Genomic DNA, 18,715 nt, shown 5'->3' with positions numbered 1-18,715 from the left:
CGCGGCGGGCGATGGACAACACGCGGCACTGCTTTCGCCCAATCAGAACCATGAATTTAAGCGTTCTGACGCGATGACAGAGCTAGGATGGGTGACCTCCCTTGGAAGTCCTTGTGTCGCGACCGTTTACATAATTATAGCTAAAACAGTCGAAATTATTTTTAATGACTTAAACGCCTCCGGAGTCATCTGCGTCATGCCCTTATGCACCGAACCGGCTCACGACAACAAAATCGCTAAATGTTCACAGAAAATAGAAAAAAATAAGAAGAAAAAATAGCGAATGTAAAGCTATTATTATGCCCGGGATACGATAAAATGGAACCGGAATCGAATTTCGGACTTCCTTAACGGATTTCTCGAGGAAACAGAAGCTTAACAGAAGCGGAAAATCGCAAATTAGAGTGTCTTAGTGAAAGAATTCGGCTAAAATCTCGCCAGCTCATTGTGGAGTAATGAGTCTCGTTCGTTTGCCCGTTTACAATCCAATTAGCCTACAATTTTGTCCAAATCCTGCAGTGTCCGAGCTACGTTGTTGTCACATGTCTTAACTGGTCCTAATCGAGATTCAGATGATTTGAGCCGAAAATAGTCTGTCAACTAGTAATCAAAAAAAAAACACGAAAAGGGGTGCAACACGAGGACTTCCAAGGGGGTCACCCATCCTAGTACTGCTCTCGCCCAAGCACGCTTAACTTCGGAGTTCTGATGGGATCCGGTGCATTAGTGCTGGTATGATCGCACCCGACATTGAGTGGGATGTTTATTCTTATATCCCTCGAGTACGTGTGGAGCGGGCGCGATGGACAACACGCGGCACTGCTCTCGCCCAATCAGAACCATGAAGTTAAGCGTTCTGGCGCGATGAAAGAGCTATGATGGGTTACCTCCCTTGGAAGTCCTTGTGTCGCGACCGTTTACATAAATTAAAGCTAAAACAGTCGAAATAATTGTTTTTAATGAGTTAACCGTCTCCGGAGTAATCTACGTCATACCCTTCCGCACAGAACCGACTCACGACAACAAAAACTAAATTTTCCAAGAAATAGAAAAGAAAATAAGAAGAATAAAATAGCAAATGTAAAGCTATTATTATGCCTGGGATACGATAAAATGGAAACGGAATCGAATTTCGGACTTCCTAAACGGATTTCTCGAGGAAACAGAAGTTTAACCGAAGCGAAAAATCGCAAATTAGAGGGTCTTAAAGAAATAATTCGGCTAAAATCTCGCCAGCCCATTACGGAGTACTGAGTCTCGTTCGTTTGCCCGTTTATAATCAAATTAGCCTACAATTTTGTCCAAATCCGGCAGTGCCCGAGCTACGTTGATTTCACATGTCTTATCTGGTCCCGATCGAGATTCAGATAATTTGAGCCGAAAATTGTCTGTAAACAAGTAATCAAAAATAGAAAAACACAAAAGGGGAGCAACACGAGGACTTACCAGGGGGTCACCCATCTTAGTACTGGTCTCGCCCAAGCACGCTTAACTTCGGAGTTCTGATGGGATCCGGTGCATTAGTGCTGGTATGATCGCTCCCGACATATAGTGGGATGTTTATTATTACTTCCCTCGAGTACGTGTGGCGCGGGCGGCGATGGACAACACGCGGCACTACTCTCGCCCAATCAGAACCATGAAATTAAGCGTTCTGGCGCGATGGCAGAGCTAGGATGGGTGACCTCCATGGGAAGTCCTCGTGTCACGACCGTTTACGTAAATTATGGATAAAACAGTTGAAATAATTGTTTTTAACGAGTTAACCGTCTCCGGAGTAATATGCGTCATACCCTTCCGCACAAAACCTGCTCAAGACAACAAAAATCGCTAAATGTTCCTAGAAAATAGAAAAGAAAATTATAAGAAGAAAATAGCGAATGTAAAGCTATTATTATGCCTGGGATACGATGAAATGGAACCGGAATCGAATTTCGGACTTCCTAAGCGGATTTTTCGAGGAAACGGAACCTTAACAGAAGCGGAAAATCGCAAATAAGAGGGTCTTAGAGAAGGAATTCGGCTAAAATCTCGCCAGCACATTGTGGAGTAGTGAGTCTCGTTCGTTTGCCCGTTTACAATCAAATTAGCCTACAATTTTGTCCAAATCCGGCAGTGCCCGAGCTACGTTGATTTAACATGTCTTATCTGGTCCCGATAGAGATTCAGATGATTTGAGCCGAAAATCGTCTGTCAAAAAGTAATCGAAAGTAGAAAACACGAAAAGAGGTGCAACACGAGAACTTCCAGGGGGTCACCCATCCTAGTACTGGTCTCGCCCAAGCACGCTTAACTTCGGAGTTCTGACTGGATCCGGTGCATTAGTGCTGGCATGATCGCACTCGACATTGAGTGGGATGTTTATTCTTATATCCCTCGAGTACGTGTGGAGCGGACGGCGATGGACAACACGCGGCACTGCTCTCGCCCAATCAGAACCATGAATTTAAGCGTTCTGACGCGATGACAGAGCTAGGATGGGTGACCTCCCTTGGAAGTCCTTGTGTCGCGACCGTTTACATAATTATAGCTAAAACAGTCGAAATAATTGTTTTTAATGATTTAACCGTCTCCGAGTCATCTGCGACATAACCTTCTGCACCGAACCGGCTCACGACAACAAAAATCGCTAAATGTTCACAGAAAATAGAAAAAAAAGAAGAAAAAATAGCGAATGTAAAGCTATTATTATGCCTGGGATACGATAAAATGGAACCGGAATCGAATTTCGGACTTCCTAAACGGATTTCTTGAGGAAACAGAAGCTTAACAGAAGCGGAAAATCGCAAACTAGAGTGTCTTAGAGAAAGAATTCGGTTAAAATCTCGCCAGCTCATTCCGGAGTAATGAGTCTCGTTCGTTTGCCCGTTTACAACCAAATTAGCCTACTATTTTTTTCAAATCCGGCAGTGCCCAAGCTACGTTGATTTCACATGTCTTATCTGATCCCGATCGTGATTCAGATGATTTGAGCCGAAAATCATCTGTCAACAAGTAATCAAAAATAGAAAAACACGAAAAGGGGTGCAATACGAGAACTTCCTAGGGGGTCACCCATCCTAGTACTGCTCTCGCCCAAGCACGCTTAACTTCGGAGTTCTGATGGGATCCGGTGCATTAGTGCTGGTATGATCGCACCCGACATTGAGTGGATGTTTATTCTTATATCCCTCGAGTACGTGTGGAGCTGGCGGCGATGGACAACACGCGGCACTGCTCTCGCCCAATCAGAACCATGAATTTAAGCATTCTGGCGCGATGACAGAGCTAGGATGGGTGACCTACCTTGGAAGTCCTTGTGTCGCGACCGTTTACATAATTATAGCTAAAACAGTCGAAATAATTGTTTTTAATGAGTTAACCGTCTCCGGAGTCATCCGCGTCATACCCTTCTGCACCGAACCGGCTCACGACAACAAAAATCGCTAAATGTTCACAGAAAATAGAAAAAAATAAGAAGAAGAAAATAGCGAATGTAAAGCTATTATTATACATGGGATACGATAAAATGGCACCGGAATCGAATTTCGGACTTCCTAAACGGATTTCTCGAGGAAACAGAAGCTTAACAGAAACGGAAAATCGCAAATTAGAGTGTCTTAGGGAAAGAATTCGGCTAAAATATCGTCAGCTCATTGCGGAGTAATGAGTCTCGTTCGTTTGGCCGTTTACAATCAAATTAGCCTGCAATTTTGTCCAAATCCGGCAGTGTCCGTGCTACGTCGTTTTCACATGTCTTATCTGGTCCCGATCGAGATTCAGATGATTTGAGCCGAAAATCGTCTGTCAACAAGTAATCAAAAATAGAAAGGGGTGCAACACGAGGACTTCCAAGGGGGTCACCCATCCTAGTACTGCTCTTGACCAAGCACGCTTAACTTCGGAGTTTTGATAGGATCAGGTGCATAAGTGCAGGTATGATCACACACGACATTGAGTGGGATGTTTATTTTTATATCCCTCGAGTACGTGTGGAGCGGGCGGTGATGGAAAACACGCGGCTCTACTCTCGCCTAATCAGAACCATGAAGTTAAGCGTTCTGGCGCGATGGTACGAGGATGGGTGACCTCCCTGGCAGCCCACGTGTCGCGACCGTTTACGTAAATTATGGGTAAAACAATCGAAATAATTGTTTTTAATGAGTTAACCGTCTCCGGAGTAATTTGCGTTATACCATTCTGCACAGAACCGGCTCACGACAAAAAAAATTGCTAAATGTTCCCAGAAAAAGAAAAAAAAATAAGAAGAAGAAAATAGTGAATGTAAAGCTATTATGCGTGAGATACAATAAAATGGAACCGAAATCGAATTTCGAACTTTCTAAGCGGATTTCTCGAGGAAACGAAAGCTTAACAGAAGCGGAAAATCGCAAATTAGAGGGTCCTAGAGAAGGAATTCGCCTAAATCTCGCCAGCTTCTTGTGGAGTAATGAGTCTCGTTCGTTTGCCAGTTTACAATCAAATTAGGCTACAATTTTGTCCAAATCCGGCAGTGCTTGAGCTACGTTGATTTCACATGTCTTATCTAATCCTGATCGAGATTCAGATTATTTGAGCCGAAAATCGTCTGTCAACAAGTAATCAAAAATAGAAAAACACGAAAAGGGGTGTAACACGAGGACTTCCCAGGGGTTCACCCATCATAGTACTGCTCTCGCCCAAGCACGCTTAACTTAGGAGTTCTGATAGGAACCGGTGCATAAGTGCAGGTATGATCGCACCCGATATTGAGTGGGATGTTTATTCTTATATCCCTCGAGTACGTGTGGTGGGCGGCGATGGACAACACGCGGCACTGCTCTCGCCCAATCAGAACCATGAAGTTAAGCGTTCTGGCGCGATGGCAGAGCTAGGATGGGTGACCTTTCTTGGAAGTCCTCGTGCCGTGACCGTTTACGTAAATTATGGATAAAACAGTCAAAATAATTGTTTTTAATGAGTTAACCGTCACCGCAGTAATATGCGTCATACCCTTCCGCACAGAACCGGCTCACGACGACAAAAATCGCTAAATGTTCCCAAAAAATAGAAAAAAAAATAAGAAGAAAATAGCGAATGTAAAGCTATTATTATGCCTGGGATACGATAAAATGGAACCAGAATCGAATTTAGAACTTCCTAAGCAAATTTCTTGAGGAAACGGAACCTTAACAGAAGCGGAAAATCACAAATTAGAGAGTCTTAGAGAAGGAATTCGGCTAAAATCTCGCCAGCTCATTGCGGAGTAATGAGTCTCGTTCGTTTGACCGTTAACAATCAAATTAGGCTACAATTTTGTCCAAATCCGGCAGTGTCCGAGCTACGTTGATTTCACATTTCTTATCTGGTCTCGATCAAGATTCAGATGATTTGAGCCGAAAATCGTCTGTCAACAAGTAATCAAAAATAGAAAAACACGAAAAGGGTGCAACACGAGAACTTCCCAGGGGCACCCATCCTAGTAATGCTCTCGTCCAAGCACGCTTAACTTCGGAGTTCTGATGGGATTCGGTGCATTAGTGCTGGTATGATCGCACCCGACATTGAGTGGGATGTTTATTCTTATATCCCTCGAGTACGTGTGGAGATGGCGGCGATGGACAACACGCGGCACTGCTCTCGCCCAATCAGAACCATGAATTTAAGCGTTCTGGCGCGATGACAGAGCTAGGATGGGTGACCTCCCTTGGAAGTCCTTGTGTCGCGACCGTTTACATAATTATAGCTAAAACAGTCGAAATAATTGTTTTTAATGAGTTAACCGTCTCCGAAGTCATCTGCGTCATACCCTTCTGCACCGAACCGGCTCACGACAACAAAAATCGCTAAATGTTCACAGAAAATAGAAAAAAAATAAGAAGAAGAAAATAGCGAATGTAAAGCTATTATTATACATGGGATACGATAAAATGGAACCGGAATCGAATTTCGGACTTCCTAAACGGATTTCTCGAGGCAACCGAAGCTTAACAGAAACGGAAAATCGCAAATTAGAGTGTCTTAGGGAAAGAATTCGGCTAAAATCTCGCCAGCTCATTGCGGAGTAATGAGTCTCGTTCGTTTGCCCGTTTACAATCAAATTAGCCTGCAATTTTGTCCAAATCCGGCAGTGTCCGAGCTACGTTGTTTTCACATGTCTTATCTGGTCCCGATCGAGATTCAGATGATTTGAGCCGAAAATCGTCTGTCAACAAGTAATCAAAAATAGAAAGGGGTGCAACACGTGGACTTCCAAGGGGTCACCCATCCTAGTACTGCTCTTGACCAAGCACGCTTAACTTCGGAGTTTTGATGGGATCCGGTGCATAAGTGCAGGTATGATCACACCCGACATTGAGTGGGATGTTTATTCTTATATCCCTCGAGTACGTGTGGAGCGGACGGTGATGGAAAACACGCGGCTCTACTCTTGCCTAATCAGAACCATGAAGTTAAGCGTTCTGGCGCGATGACAGAGCGAGGATGGGTGACCTCCCTGGCAGCCCACGTGTCGCGACTGTTTACGTAAATTATGGCTAAAACAATCGAAATAATTGTTTTTAATGAGTTAACCGTCTCCGGAGTAATTTGCGTTATACTATTCTGCACAGAACCGGCTCACGACAAAAAAAATTGCTAAATGTTCCCAGAAAAGAGAAAAAAAAATAAGAAGAAGAAAATAGTGAATGTAAAGCTATTATTATGCGTGAGATACAATAAAATGGAACCGAAATCGAATTTCGAACTTCCTAAGCGGATTTCTCGAGGAAACGAAAGCTTAACAGAAGGGGAAAATCGCAAATTAGAGGGTCCTAGAGAAGGAATTCGGCTAAAATCTCGCCAGCTTCTTGTTGAGTAATGAGTCTCGTTCGTTTGCCCGTTTACAATCAAATTAGGCTACAATTTTGTCCAAATCCGGCAGTGCTTGAGCTATGTTGATTTCACATGTCTTATCTAATCCTGATCGAGATTCAGATTATTTGAGCCGAAAATCGTCTGTCAACAAGTAATCAAAAATAGAAAAACACGAAAAGGGGTGTAACACGAGGACTTCCCATGGGTTCACCCATCATAGTACTGGTGCATAAGTTCAGGTATGATCGCACCCGATATTGAGTGGAATGTTTATTCTTATATCCCTCGAGTACGTGTGGAGCGGGCGGCGATGGACAACACGCGGCACTGCTCTCGCCCAATCAGAACCATGAAGTTAAGCGTTCTGGCGCGATGGCAGAGCTAGGATGGGTGACCTCCCTTGGAAGTCCTCGTGCCGTGACCGTTTACGTAAATTATGGATAAAAAGTCAAAATAATTGTTTTTAATGAGTTAACCATCACCGCAGTAATATGCGTCATACCCTTCCGCACAGAACCGGCTCACGACGACAAAAATCGCTAAATGTTCCCAAAAAATAGAAAAAAATAAGAAAAAGAAAATAGCGAATGTAAAGCTATTATTATGCCTGGGATACGATAAAATGGAACCGGAATCGAATTTAGAACTTCCTAAGCGGATTTCTTGAGGAAACGGAAGCTTAACAGAAACGAAAAATCACAAATTAGAGAGTCTTAGAGAAGGAATTCGGCTAAAATCTCGCCAGCTCATTGCGGAGTAATGAGTCTCGTTCGTTTGACCGTTAACAATCAAATTAGGCTACAATTTTGTCCAAATCCGAGTGTCCGAGCTACGTTGATTTCACATTTCTTATCTGGTCTCGATCAAGATTCAGATGATTTGAGCCGAAAATCGTCTGTCAACAAGTAATCAAAAATAGAAAAACACAAAAAAGGGTGTAACACGAGGACTTCCCAGGGGGACACCCATCCTAATACTGCTCTCGCCCAAGCATGCTTAACTTCAGATTTCTGATGGGATCCAGTGCATTAGTGCTGGTATGATCGCTCCCGACATTGAGTGGGATGTTTATTCTTATATCCCTCGAGTACGTGTGGCCGCGGCAATGGACAACACGCGGCACTGCTCTCGCCCAATCAGAACCATGAAGTTAAGCGTTCTGGCGCTATGGCAGAGCTAGGATGGGTGACCTCCCTGGAAGTCCTCGTGTCACGACCGTTTATGTAAATTATGGATAAAACAGTTGAAATAATTGTTTTTAACGAGTTAACCGTCTTCGGAGAAATATGCGTCATACCCTTCAGCACGAAACCTGCTCAAGACAACAAAAATCGCTAAATGTTCCCAGAAAATAGAAAAGAAAATAAGAAGAAGAAAATAGCGAATATAAAGCTATTATTATGCCTGGAATACGATAAAATGGAACCGAAATCGAATTTCAGACTTCGTAAGCAGATTTCTAGAAGAAACGGAAGCTGAACAAAAGCGAAAAAACGCAAATTAGAGGGTCTTGGAGAAGGAATTCGGCTAAAATCTCGCCAGCTCATTGCGGAGTAATGAGTCTCGTTCGTTTGCCCGTTTACAATCAAATTAGGCTTCAATTTTTTCCAAATCCGGCAGTGCCCAAGCTACGTTGATTTCACATGTCTTATCTGATCACGATCGTGATTCAGATGATTTGAGCCGAAAATCATCTGTCAACAAGTAATCAAAAATAGAAAAACACGAAAAGGGGTGCAACACGAGAACTTCCTAGAGGGTCACCCATCCTAGTACTGCTCTCGTCCAAGCACGCTTAATTTCGGAGTTCTGATGGGATCCGGTGCATTAGTGCTGGTATGATCGCACCCGACATTGAGTGGGATGTTTATTCTTATATCCCTCGAGTACGTGTGGAGCTGGCGGCGATGGACAACACGCGGCACTGCTCTCGCCCAATCAGAACCATGAATTTAAGCGTTCTGGCGCGATGACAGAGCTAGGATGGGTGACCTCCCTTGGAAGTCCTTGTGTCGCGACCGTTTACATAATTATAGCTAAAACAGTCGAAATAATTGTTTTCAATGAGTTAACCGTCTCCGGAGTCATCTGCGTCATACCCTTCTGCACCGAACCGGCTCACGACAACAAAAATCGCTAAATGTTCACAGAAAATAGAAAAAAATAAGAAGAAGAAAATAGCGAATGTAAAGCTATTATTATACATGGGATACGATAAATAAATCGGAATCGAATTTGGGAAAGAATTCGGCTAAAATCTCGCCAGCTCATTGCGGAGTAATAAGTCTCGTTCGTTTGCCCGTTTACAATCAAATTAGCCGGCAATTTTGTCCAAATCCGGCAGTGTCCGAGCTACGTTGTTTTCACATGTCTTATCTGGTCCCGATCGAGATTCAGATGATTTGAGCCGAAAATCGTCTGTCAACAAGTAATCAAAAATAGAAAGGGGTGCAACACGAGGAATTCCAAGGGGTTCACCCATCCTAGTACTGCTCTTGACCAAGCACGCTTAACTTCGGAGTTTTGATGGGATTCGGTGCATAAGTGCAGGTATGATCACACCCGACATTGAGTGGGATGTTTATTCTTATATCCCTCGAGTACGTGCGGGCGGTGATAGAAAACACGCGGCTCTACTCTCGCCTAATCAGAACCATGAAGTTAAGCGTTCTGGCGCGATGGCAGAGCGAGGATGGGTGACCTCCCTGGCAGCCCACGTGTCGCGACCGTTTACGTAAATTATGGCTAAAACAATCGAAATAATTGTTTTTAATGAGTTAACCGTCTCCGGAGTAATTTGCGTTATACCATTCTGCACAGAACCGGCTCACGACAAAAAAAATTGCTAAATGTTCCCAGAAAAGAGAAAAAAATAAGAAGAAGAAAATAGTGAATGTAAAGATATTATTATGCGTGAGATACAATAAAATGGAACCGAAATAGAATTTCGAACTTCCTAAGCGGATTTCTCGAGGAAACGAAAGCTTAACAAAAGCGGAAAATCGCAAATTAGAGGGTCCTAGAGAAGGAATTCGGCTAAAATCTCGCCAGCTTCTTGTGGAGTAATGAGTCTTGTTCGTTTGCCCGTTTACAATCAAATTAGGCTACAATTTTGTCCAAATCCGGTAGTGCTTGAGCTACGTTGATTTCACATGTCTTATCTAATCCTAATCGAGATTCAGATTATTTAAGCCGAAAATCTTCTGTCAACAAGTAATCAAAAATAGAAAAACACGTAAAGGGGTGCAACACGAGGACTTCCAGGGGATCACCCATCCTAGTGCTGCTCTCGGCAAAGCACGCTTAACTTCGGAGTTTTGATGGGATCCGTGCATTAGTGCTGGTATGATCGCACCCGACATTGAGTGGGATTTTTATTCTTATATCCCTCGAGTACGTGTGGAGCAGGCGGCGATGGACAACACGCGGCACTGCTCTCGCCCAATCAGAACCATGAAGTTAAGCGTTCTGGCGCGATGGCAGAGCTAGGATGGGTGACCTCCCTGGTAAGTCCTCGTGTCACGACCGTATACGTAAATTATGGATAAAGCAGTTGAAATAATTTTTTTAACGAGTTAGCCATCTCCGGAGTAATATGCGTCATACCCTTCCGCACGAAACCTGCTCAAGACAACAAAAATCGCTAAATGTTCCCAGAAAATAGAAAAAAATAAGAAAAACAAATAGCGAATGTAAAGCTATTATTATGCCTGAATACGTAAAATGGAACCGGAATCGAATTTCGGACTTCCTAAGCGGATTTTTCGAGGAAACGGAAGCTTAACAGAAGCGGAAAATCGCAAATTAGAGGGTCTTAGAGAAGGAATTCGGCTAAAATCTCGCCAGCTCATTGCGGAGTAATGAGTCACGTTCGTTTGCCCGTTTCAATCAAATTAGGTTTCAATTTTGTCCAAATCCGGCAGTGTCCGAGCTACGTTGCTTTCACATGTCTTATCTGGTCCCAATCGAGATTCAGATGATTTGAGTCGAAAATAGTCTGTCAACAAGTAATCAAAAATAGAAAAACACGAAAAGGGGTGCAACACGCACTGTAACGTCTCACTCATTTTTAAAATTCCACTGGACATTTTTTTTAAATAAAAGCTCGCATTTTCGAAATAACATTTAAAATAATCGTAATAATTTGACAGTAAAAAAATAACCAAACTCATCTACAATCATACGAAAACATAAACTAATAAAAATCTTAAAATCATCAACGTGTGAAAATATTCATTTCCTCCCAATCTCATAAATCGTAATGCGGAAAACATGTGGTCCTCGGGTCGTGTCATCGCACCAGGTCTGCCTACTCAGAGTTCGGCACCTATAGTCTCCTCAACATTTAGCTCACCTGCATCACACATGCCTAGTGAGTCTAAAGAATCAACACACCTATACCAGGAATAACAAGTACATATACATAGCACACAGCAGTGAAAAATATCATACTCAACATATCTTTCATGAACTTAAAAGCATAACAGAAACGTGTATTGTAAAATCATAATGCCAACATACCTTTCATAAACTTTAAAACATGATATAAACATGTCGTATCAAATCATATCGTATTAAATCATGTCATCATAAACTTAAACATTTTCTTTTTAACTGAATTCAGTTTATTAGTTGTGACTTTCATATCAGCTCTATCGATGGATCCATCTATAAAACCGTGGTACCCGGCGGCGGGGACATCAGCGACAGCATTACCCGTCCACTGAGCCTTGGCCTCAGCTCATCATATCTCATATCATGTCAATGGAAATACGATCGTCGGGCTCCCTCTGGGGCCTTCTCCCGTAAACGGGCTCCCTCTAGGGCCTTTTCCCTCACGATATCTCCAATCCTATCATCGTATACATATACATCGTCAGTCACAACCAACTCCCATCCTTCAAAAACATCATGATATTCACCACTTAATAAAAACATGCATATACGTAATTTTTCCTTTAAACCAAGAATGCAACGTATATTTTCATAAAATATTAAAAATCGTGATCATGATGCATAAAACTTTAAAATATAGTAAATTTGTGCTCATGGCGCTGCCAGGACCAACATCTAACCCCGGGTGCAAAATGACCATTTTGCCCCTAAAACCCAAAAATTACCATTTTGCCCTTAGACGTATGACATTTTCTTAATTCCATTTAATCTAACATGTCCCAAATAATTATTTAAGCCTACAAAAATTTTCCCATATTTTTATTTGGCTTAAATCGATGAATTTTAAATTAATTTTTAAACATAACATATTAACGCGCTTTAATCCCGAATTAAACCAAACCTTAGCATAAAATTCCCAAATTAAAAACTTAGATTTCTTATAATAATTTGACTTTAAATATAATTTTTCATAATTTAATTAAGCTTAAATCTAGCGTTTCAATTAATTCTGTAATTAACGTTTCGTGTTGCGACTAAATCCCGGATAAATCCAAAACTCATTATTTTGATCCAAAGCTTACCAAATTCCTTAAAATATCCCAAAACATATTTAAAAGCATCCCTAGACGTAAACTCGAGCCCATTTTATAACTTAACCGAATTGTTTTAAAACTTGGACCGGTGTCCCGGTTTTAAGCCGAATCGACTCGAAACTTAACCGTATTTTTCCCAACTTTTTACCACACCTAATAAACACTTAAAAGGCCTTATAAACATCCAGACCCGTCGCTTAAACCATTCGATCAGGCCTTACAAGATGCTGGAAATCAGCCTCTTCCCCTTTCGCCTACCCTACTACACTACCTCCCTATTCTCGCGTCTTAGCCCAACACCGATGGAACCAGGCACGTATCAGCCTTTCCTAGACCACCATAGGGCTCCCCTGAACCTACTGCACCCACGCCATCAGCCTCATGCATCAGGCGTAGATCACCCTATCGCTACACTCCCCACAACACCAATCGAACCCAACTCGTCCAACTCTTCCCTTGCGGCTTCTAGGACAAGACCAGCAGCGTTCGTGCATTTCCAGACCATGGTTAAGACCCACCAGAGTCTATTCAAGGTCTAGAGTCGCCCTTGCACCACCAGACTTCACCTACCCACCGATCTAGACAAAGAAAACGAGAAACCCCAAGCCGCTACACATCTCGGCCTTCACTCCAAACCTACCGAACCTTACACCAGCCTCATGACTCCACTAACCTGCTCTAAACAGTCCCTTAGCATCAAAAAACGGCAGCCTCCTTGCACAATTCAAGAAAATGTGAGACTTGAAACAAAAAGAATGCAATAAACACAAGAAAATCAAAGATCTTCCATAGACAAGCTTGGATCGATACTTTTCATGCATGAACACCAAACTCAGTATATAAAACGTGTATGATGCAGAAGAATGATATAGAGCGTGCCTGGTGAAAATATTTCGCAAGAAAACCGAAGAACGAGCGTCGGGAATCAAGTCGGAGAATTTTCTTACGCCTTGAATGGAAATGGCCGTGCTTTCAGCTGCTGGGATTTCTATGAAAATGTTGAGATGGGATTGAGGGTGTCGGCTGATTGGGAAGGGTAATGTTAGGTGTAGTGGGTCCTTAGGGATTTATTATGTAGTTAATTAAAATATAATAGGCCATAAGTTGTTAATTAAAGATTTAAAAAGGATTTTAAGCCCAACAAGCTTAAAAGTAGTCTCATTAAGTCCAAACACACTCCCGAAAAATATTTCGTGGTGTAAATTTTTTGAAAATATTAGCCGAACCCTCAAAAAATCCCCCGATTCGATAAAATTTGCTTACCGGGTAAAAATAAAATTCTGCGGATAAAAATACCAAATAAATCTCAATTCTTGAAAAATACCTTTAAAACATCTTATATTAATTAATAGAACTTAATCGTGTATAAAAATAATTTTCTTGAAAATTCTCCGGTCTCTGATCCTCGTTCGAGAGCGAAATGCAACTTAAAAACCTTAATGCATGAACTTATAAAATGTATGGAATAAATTCTACCATGCATGAATTATGCATAAAATGCATAAAAATAATTAAACACAATTTAATAAAATAAAAATAAATTTTATGCTTTAAAAAATTTAATGAAATACCAAAGAATTTAATAATTTGCATGCATGTGGTTTACGTGGACTTTCCGATTTTCGGGACGTTACAATCTTCCCCCCTTAAATTGAATTTCGTCCGCGAAATTCGCTTATCCTTGATAATCACAAAGTTTAGACTCTTAATTCTATAACCTCAATATTCCACGTTTCCGCTGCGCTACTGTGATAAAATAATAAATCTTAGGATGTACTTATGTCTCCTCAATCCTAATTATTTTGCCTATTGAAATCCTTATTTGCGAATTGCAACCTAGAACGACTTATTGCGACTTAGTTCTATTCTACTCATGCCTCAAATTCCGACTTTTCTCAAACTTCCCAATATTAGAAATGGCAGTTCGAATTTTATTTCGTCTTACTTTTCTTATACTATACCCGTAATGTTCATCAACTTATTACATTATCATTTATGCAACTTAAGAAATTTTAACACCAAGATTTTACTGATCGACTTATATCTTCGGTGATACACTTAAAAGTTAAACCTTATCTCAAACCCATAATGATATTCGCCTAAGATCCTTGAATCGAATCTTTATCTTATAGCACCAAACTTACGTAACTTAATTATTTACAAGTACATCCCAAATATTAAATTGTTGCAAATCTTTAAATTCGAGTAGCGTTAATCCATAAAACTATCGAACTTCTACCTAATTAATAAAACACTTCTATCATCAATCACATGCTTAAACTATTTTCTTCCCAATTACAATTTAGTTGAGGCTTAAGGCCCTTGGACTTTCCTCGTTGAAATGAATGTTGCATTCTTACGTATTCTCAATGCTTCATACATACTAGCGTATAAAACTTATTAAGTCATCCCATGGGAGCCTTAGACTAACTCTAATAAATCAACTTCACTTATACTCCATAGAGTTCTAGAATCCCCATATCAAGCTTTTTAGATTTCTCACTCGATAAAAATCTTAATATTCATTAATTGATAACTTATGTTGAACACAACTAATTCTTTTTATTATTATTATTATTATTTTTTCACCCAAAATTTTCGTATGAACACGTATTCCATAAACTTAAAATTCAAGCTTACGCGACCCAAATAGTATTAGATAACATAATTCCAACACACATATTCACTTATTCTCAAGTTTCTTAATAACTTACCAAAAATTCCTCAAGACGAGGTGGGTACCTCAATTCTTACATGCATCTATCGAGTACCTAACCATCAAAACATACCCAACTTTCTAGAAAATTAATTCCAACAAAGATATAATTTTAACTCTTAAGATCATGATTAAACTTATGCTACATCAACCTTAAGTCCTCAAAAATAAGTTAACTTAATGTCTAATCTTGTAACTTGACTAAATGATCACTTTACCTTAAATTGTTATTCACTCTAAATTCTTAATTTTTTTCCATTGTCTTATTCCATTAACATTTAGATTTTCAAGCCCAATATTGAATCATCCTACAATGCCCTTGATTGTCTATTCCTTATTACATTATAACCCAGATTATAACCAGTTCTAATTATCTCTTCAAGCTCAAATAACCGAAAAAGTCTTATCATTTAACCATTTAATCTCACTTACTGCTAAACAAATCCCTAAATTTCTTAAAAATTTCAAAAATTAGTTCTTACTTTCCTCGAATATTATCCAAAGTTGTTCTTAATCTCGAGAATCCAAAAATTACCCATAAGTTCTTGGCGTTCCTAAATCCCATTTTATAGGTTTCTCGTAAACATAAAATTCAATAATCTTAACTTTATTAGACCCAAGATCAATTCTCATAACCCGAAAAATTACTGATTTTAGCCCAAGTGTTCCTCAAAAGTTCGAATTTTAATCCTCAAAATTTCAAAATTTACAATTTGGTCTTTAAAATTGTCAAAGATTACAATTTGGCTTTATAACTCCTCGAAATTTGCATTTTTTTCCATAAATTTTCGACTTGGCCTCATTAACCTTAAAATTCTCAAAACTAAAAATTTAATCCCAAAGTTTGGTAAATTCGAAATAGTCCCTTAGAATTTTATTGTTGCACTCAGGTCCTCAATTATTGGCTATTACAATTAGGTCCTTTAACATTCTCAATCAATTCAATTAAATCCTTAGGGTCCCATTAGGTAGAGCATGCATCCTAAATAAATTCTAACGTTTTTAGACTTACAAAGATCGTCGTAGTTTCGAATCATTAATCCTTGTATGGATTCATCAAAATTAATTCAACTAGCAACCACGAACTATCATAATTTCTTAGAAATTCTACAAGTCCCAAAAGCATTCATAACGTTCAAAGATTAACTTATTACCCCAAAGAGTAGAACAGTCAGTACTTCTAACCTAAAAATCGGTATAATCAAATCATTATCCACGTCTCCTAAAGACCAATATTCGAATTCTTAGACACGTCCAATTCCAAACGTAACCAACATGCAATTTAATCTATGTTTTAAAACATTAAATCTTTAAATCATAAAAGCAGTTAAACATATACCATAAATCATCAATAAAGCGTAAATCATGTTAACATGCAGATATGAGTAAAACATTGAAAACATTGAAATCATAAAAGCTTCGAGACTTGAGGCTTGAAGACTGAGCTGCAAAACTGGCGGTGGCAACAACCCTATACATGGCCCTTCCTCTAATACCAACTGTAACGTCTCACTCATTTTTAAAATTCTACTAGGACATTTTTTTTAAATAAAACTCGCATTTTCGAAATAACATTTAAAATAATCGTAATAATTTGACAGTAAAAAAATAACCAAACTCATCTACAATCTACGAAACATAAACTAATAAAAATCTTAAAATCATCAACGTGTGAAAATATTCATTTCCTCTCAATCTCATAAATCGTAATGCGGAAAACATGTGGTCCTCGGGTCGTGTCATCGCACCAGGTCTGCCTACTCAGAGTTCGGCACCTATAGTCTCCTCAACATTTAGCTCACCTGCATCACACAACGCCTAGTGAGTCTAAAGAATCAACACACCTATACCAGGAATAACAAGTACATATACATAGCACACAGTAGTGAAAAATAACATACTCAACATATCTTTCATTAACTTAAAAGCATAACATAAACGTGTATTGAAAAAATCATAATGCCAACATACCTTTCATAAACTTTAAAACTGAATATAACATGTCGTATCAAATCATATCGTATAAATCATGTCATCATAAACTTAAAACATTTTCTTTTAATTGAATTCATTCATTAGTTGTGACTTTCGTATCAGCTCTATCGTATCATCTCTATCGATGGATCCATCTATAAAACTGTGGTACCCCGGCGGCGGGGACATCAGCGACAGCATTACCCGTCCACTGACCTTGGCCTCAGCTCATCATATCTCATATCATGTCAATGGAAATACGATCTTCGGGCTCCCTCTGGGGCCTTCTCCCGTAAACGGGCTCTCTCTAGGGCCTTTTCCCTCCGATATCTCCAATCCTATCATCGTATACACATACATCGTCAGTCACAACCACTCCCATCCTTCAAAAACATCATGATAGTCACCACTTAATAAAAACATGCATATACGTAATTTTTCCTTTAAACCAATCATGCAACGTATATTTTCATAAAATCTTAAAATCGTGATCATGATACATAAAACTTTAAAATATAGTAAATTTGTGCTCATGGCGCTGCCAGGACCAACATCTAACCCCGGGTGCAAAATGACCATTTTGCCCCTAGAACCCAAAATTACCATTTTGTCCTTAGACGTAAAATTTCACGTTTTTGACATTTTCTAATTCCATTGACTCTAACATGTCTCAAATAATTATTTAAGACTACAAAAAATTTTCCCATATTTTATTTGGCTTAAATCGATGAATTTTAAATTAATTTTTAAACATAACATATTAACGCGCTTTAATCCCGAATTAAACCAAACCTTAGCATAAAATTCCCAAATTAAAAACTTAGACTTCTTATAATTATTTGACTTTAAATATAATTTTTCATAATTTAATTAAGCTTAAATCTAGCGTTTCAATTAATTCTGTAATTAACGTTTCGTGTTGCGACTAAATCCCGGATAATCCAAACTCATTATTTTGATCCAAAGCTTACCAAATTCCTTAAAATATCCCAAAACATATTTAAAAGCATCCCTAGACGTAAACTCGAGCCCATTTTATAACTTAACTGAATTGTTTTAAACTTGGACCGGTGTCCCGGTTTTAAGCCGAATCGACTCGAAACTTAACCGTATTTTTCCCAACTTTTTACCACACCTAATAAACACTTAAAAGGCCTTATAAACATCTAGACCTGTCGCTTAAACCATTCGATCAGGCCTTACAAGATGCTGGAAATCAGCCTCTTCCCCTTTCGCCTACCCTACTACACTACCTCCATATTCTCGCGTCTTAGCCCCACACCGATGGAACCAGGCACGTCTCAGCCTTTCCTAGACCACCATAGGCTCCCCTGAACCTACTGCACCCACGCCATCAGCCTCATGCATCAGGCGTAGATCACCCTATCGCTACACTCCCCACAACACCAATCGAACCCAACTCGTCCAACTCTTCCCTTGCGGCTCCTAGGACAAGACCAGCAACGTTCGTGCATTTCCAGACCATGGTTCAGACCCACCAGAGTCTATTCAAGGTCTAGATTCGCCCTTGCACCACCAGACTTCACCTACCCACCGATCTAGACAAAGAAAACGAGAAACCCCAAGCCGCTACACATCTCGGCCTTCACTCCAAACCTACCGAACCTTACACCAGCCTCATGACTCCACTAACCTGCTCTAAACAGTCCCTTAGCATCAACAAAACGGCAGCCTCCTTGCACAATTCAAGAAAATGTGAGAC

At 40.0% G+C, this 18,715-nt stretch overlaps 9 non-coding genes and 3 pseudogenes across 9 annotated transcripts; all 12 read right to left on the bottom strand.

Moving 5' to 3' along the window:
- Positions 1-627: 627 nt before the first annotated feature.
- LOC142507924 (5S ribosomal RNA) lies at positions 628-746 on the bottom strand. Its single transcript, XR_012806161.1, has one exon. It is a non-coding gene; the product is annotated as a 5S ribosomal RNA (ribosomal RNA).
- A 678-nt stretch (positions 747-1,424) lies between these two features.
- On the bottom strand, positions 1,425-1,543 carry LOC142513864 (5S ribosomal RNA). Its single transcript, XR_012809788.1, has one exon. It is a non-coding gene; the product is annotated as a 5S ribosomal RNA (ribosomal RNA).
- Positions 1,544-2,226: 683 nt separating this feature from the next.
- LOC142507818 (5S ribosomal RNA) lies at positions 2,227-2,344 on the bottom strand. Its single transcript, XR_012806061.1, has one exon. It is a non-coding gene; the product is annotated as a 5S ribosomal RNA (ribosomal RNA).
- A 677-nt stretch (positions 2,345-3,021) lies between these two features.
- On the bottom strand, positions 3,022-3,140 carry LOC142507213 (5S ribosomal RNA). The gene has a single exon (XR_012805475.1). It is a non-coding gene; the product is annotated as a 5S ribosomal RNA (ribosomal RNA).
- A 670-nt stretch (positions 3,141-3,810) lies between these two features.
- On the bottom strand, positions 3,811-3,929 carry LOC142511243 (5S ribosomal RNA; annotated as a pseudogene).
- Positions 3,930-4,604: 675 nt separating this feature from the next.
- Positions 4,605-4,723, bottom strand: LOC142510060 (5S ribosomal RNA). Its single transcript, XR_012808198.1, has one exon. It is a non-coding gene; the product is annotated as a 5S ribosomal RNA (ribosomal RNA).
- Positions 4,724-5,401: 678 nt separating this feature from the next.
- On the bottom strand, positions 5,402-5,518 carry LOC142508690 (5S ribosomal RNA). The gene has a single exon (XR_012806894.1). It is a non-coding gene; the product is annotated as a 5S ribosomal RNA (ribosomal RNA).
- A 672-nt stretch (positions 5,519-6,190) lies between these two features.
- Positions 6,191-6,308, bottom strand: LOC142508669 (5S ribosomal RNA). Its single transcript, XR_012806875.1, has one exon. It is a non-coding gene; the product is annotated as a 5S ribosomal RNA (ribosomal RNA).
- Positions 6,309-7,745: 1,437 nt separating this feature from the next.
- On the bottom strand, positions 7,746-7,864 carry LOC142509812 (5S ribosomal RNA). Its single transcript, XR_012807962.1, has one exon. It is a non-coding gene; the product is annotated as a 5S ribosomal RNA (ribosomal RNA).
- Positions 7,865-8,544: 680 nt separating this feature from the next.
- Positions 8,545-8,663, bottom strand: LOC142514043 (5S ribosomal RNA). Its single transcript, XR_012809957.1, has one exon. It is a non-coding gene; the product is annotated as a 5S ribosomal RNA (ribosomal RNA).
- A 595-nt stretch (positions 8,664-9,258) lies between these two features.
- On the bottom strand, positions 9,259-9,377 carry LOC142511313 (5S ribosomal RNA; annotated as a pseudogene).
- A 676-nt stretch (positions 9,378-10,053) lies between these two features.
- Positions 10,054-10,170, bottom strand: LOC142511820 (5S ribosomal RNA; annotated as a pseudogene).
- Positions 10,171-18,715: the final 8,545 nt, after the last annotated feature.

This window comes from Primulina tabacum, chromosome 10 (genome assembly GCF_025594145.1).
Source record: "Primulina tabacum isolate GXHZ01 chromosome 10, ASM2559414v2, whole genome shotgun sequence".
NCBI classification, from domain to species: Eukaryota; Viridiplantae; Streptophyta; class Magnoliopsida; order Lamiales; family Gesneriaceae; genus Primulina; species Primulina tabacum.
Note: the sequence above shows the minus strand (reverse complement) of the source record. Positions and strands in the feature narration are given on the sequence as shown.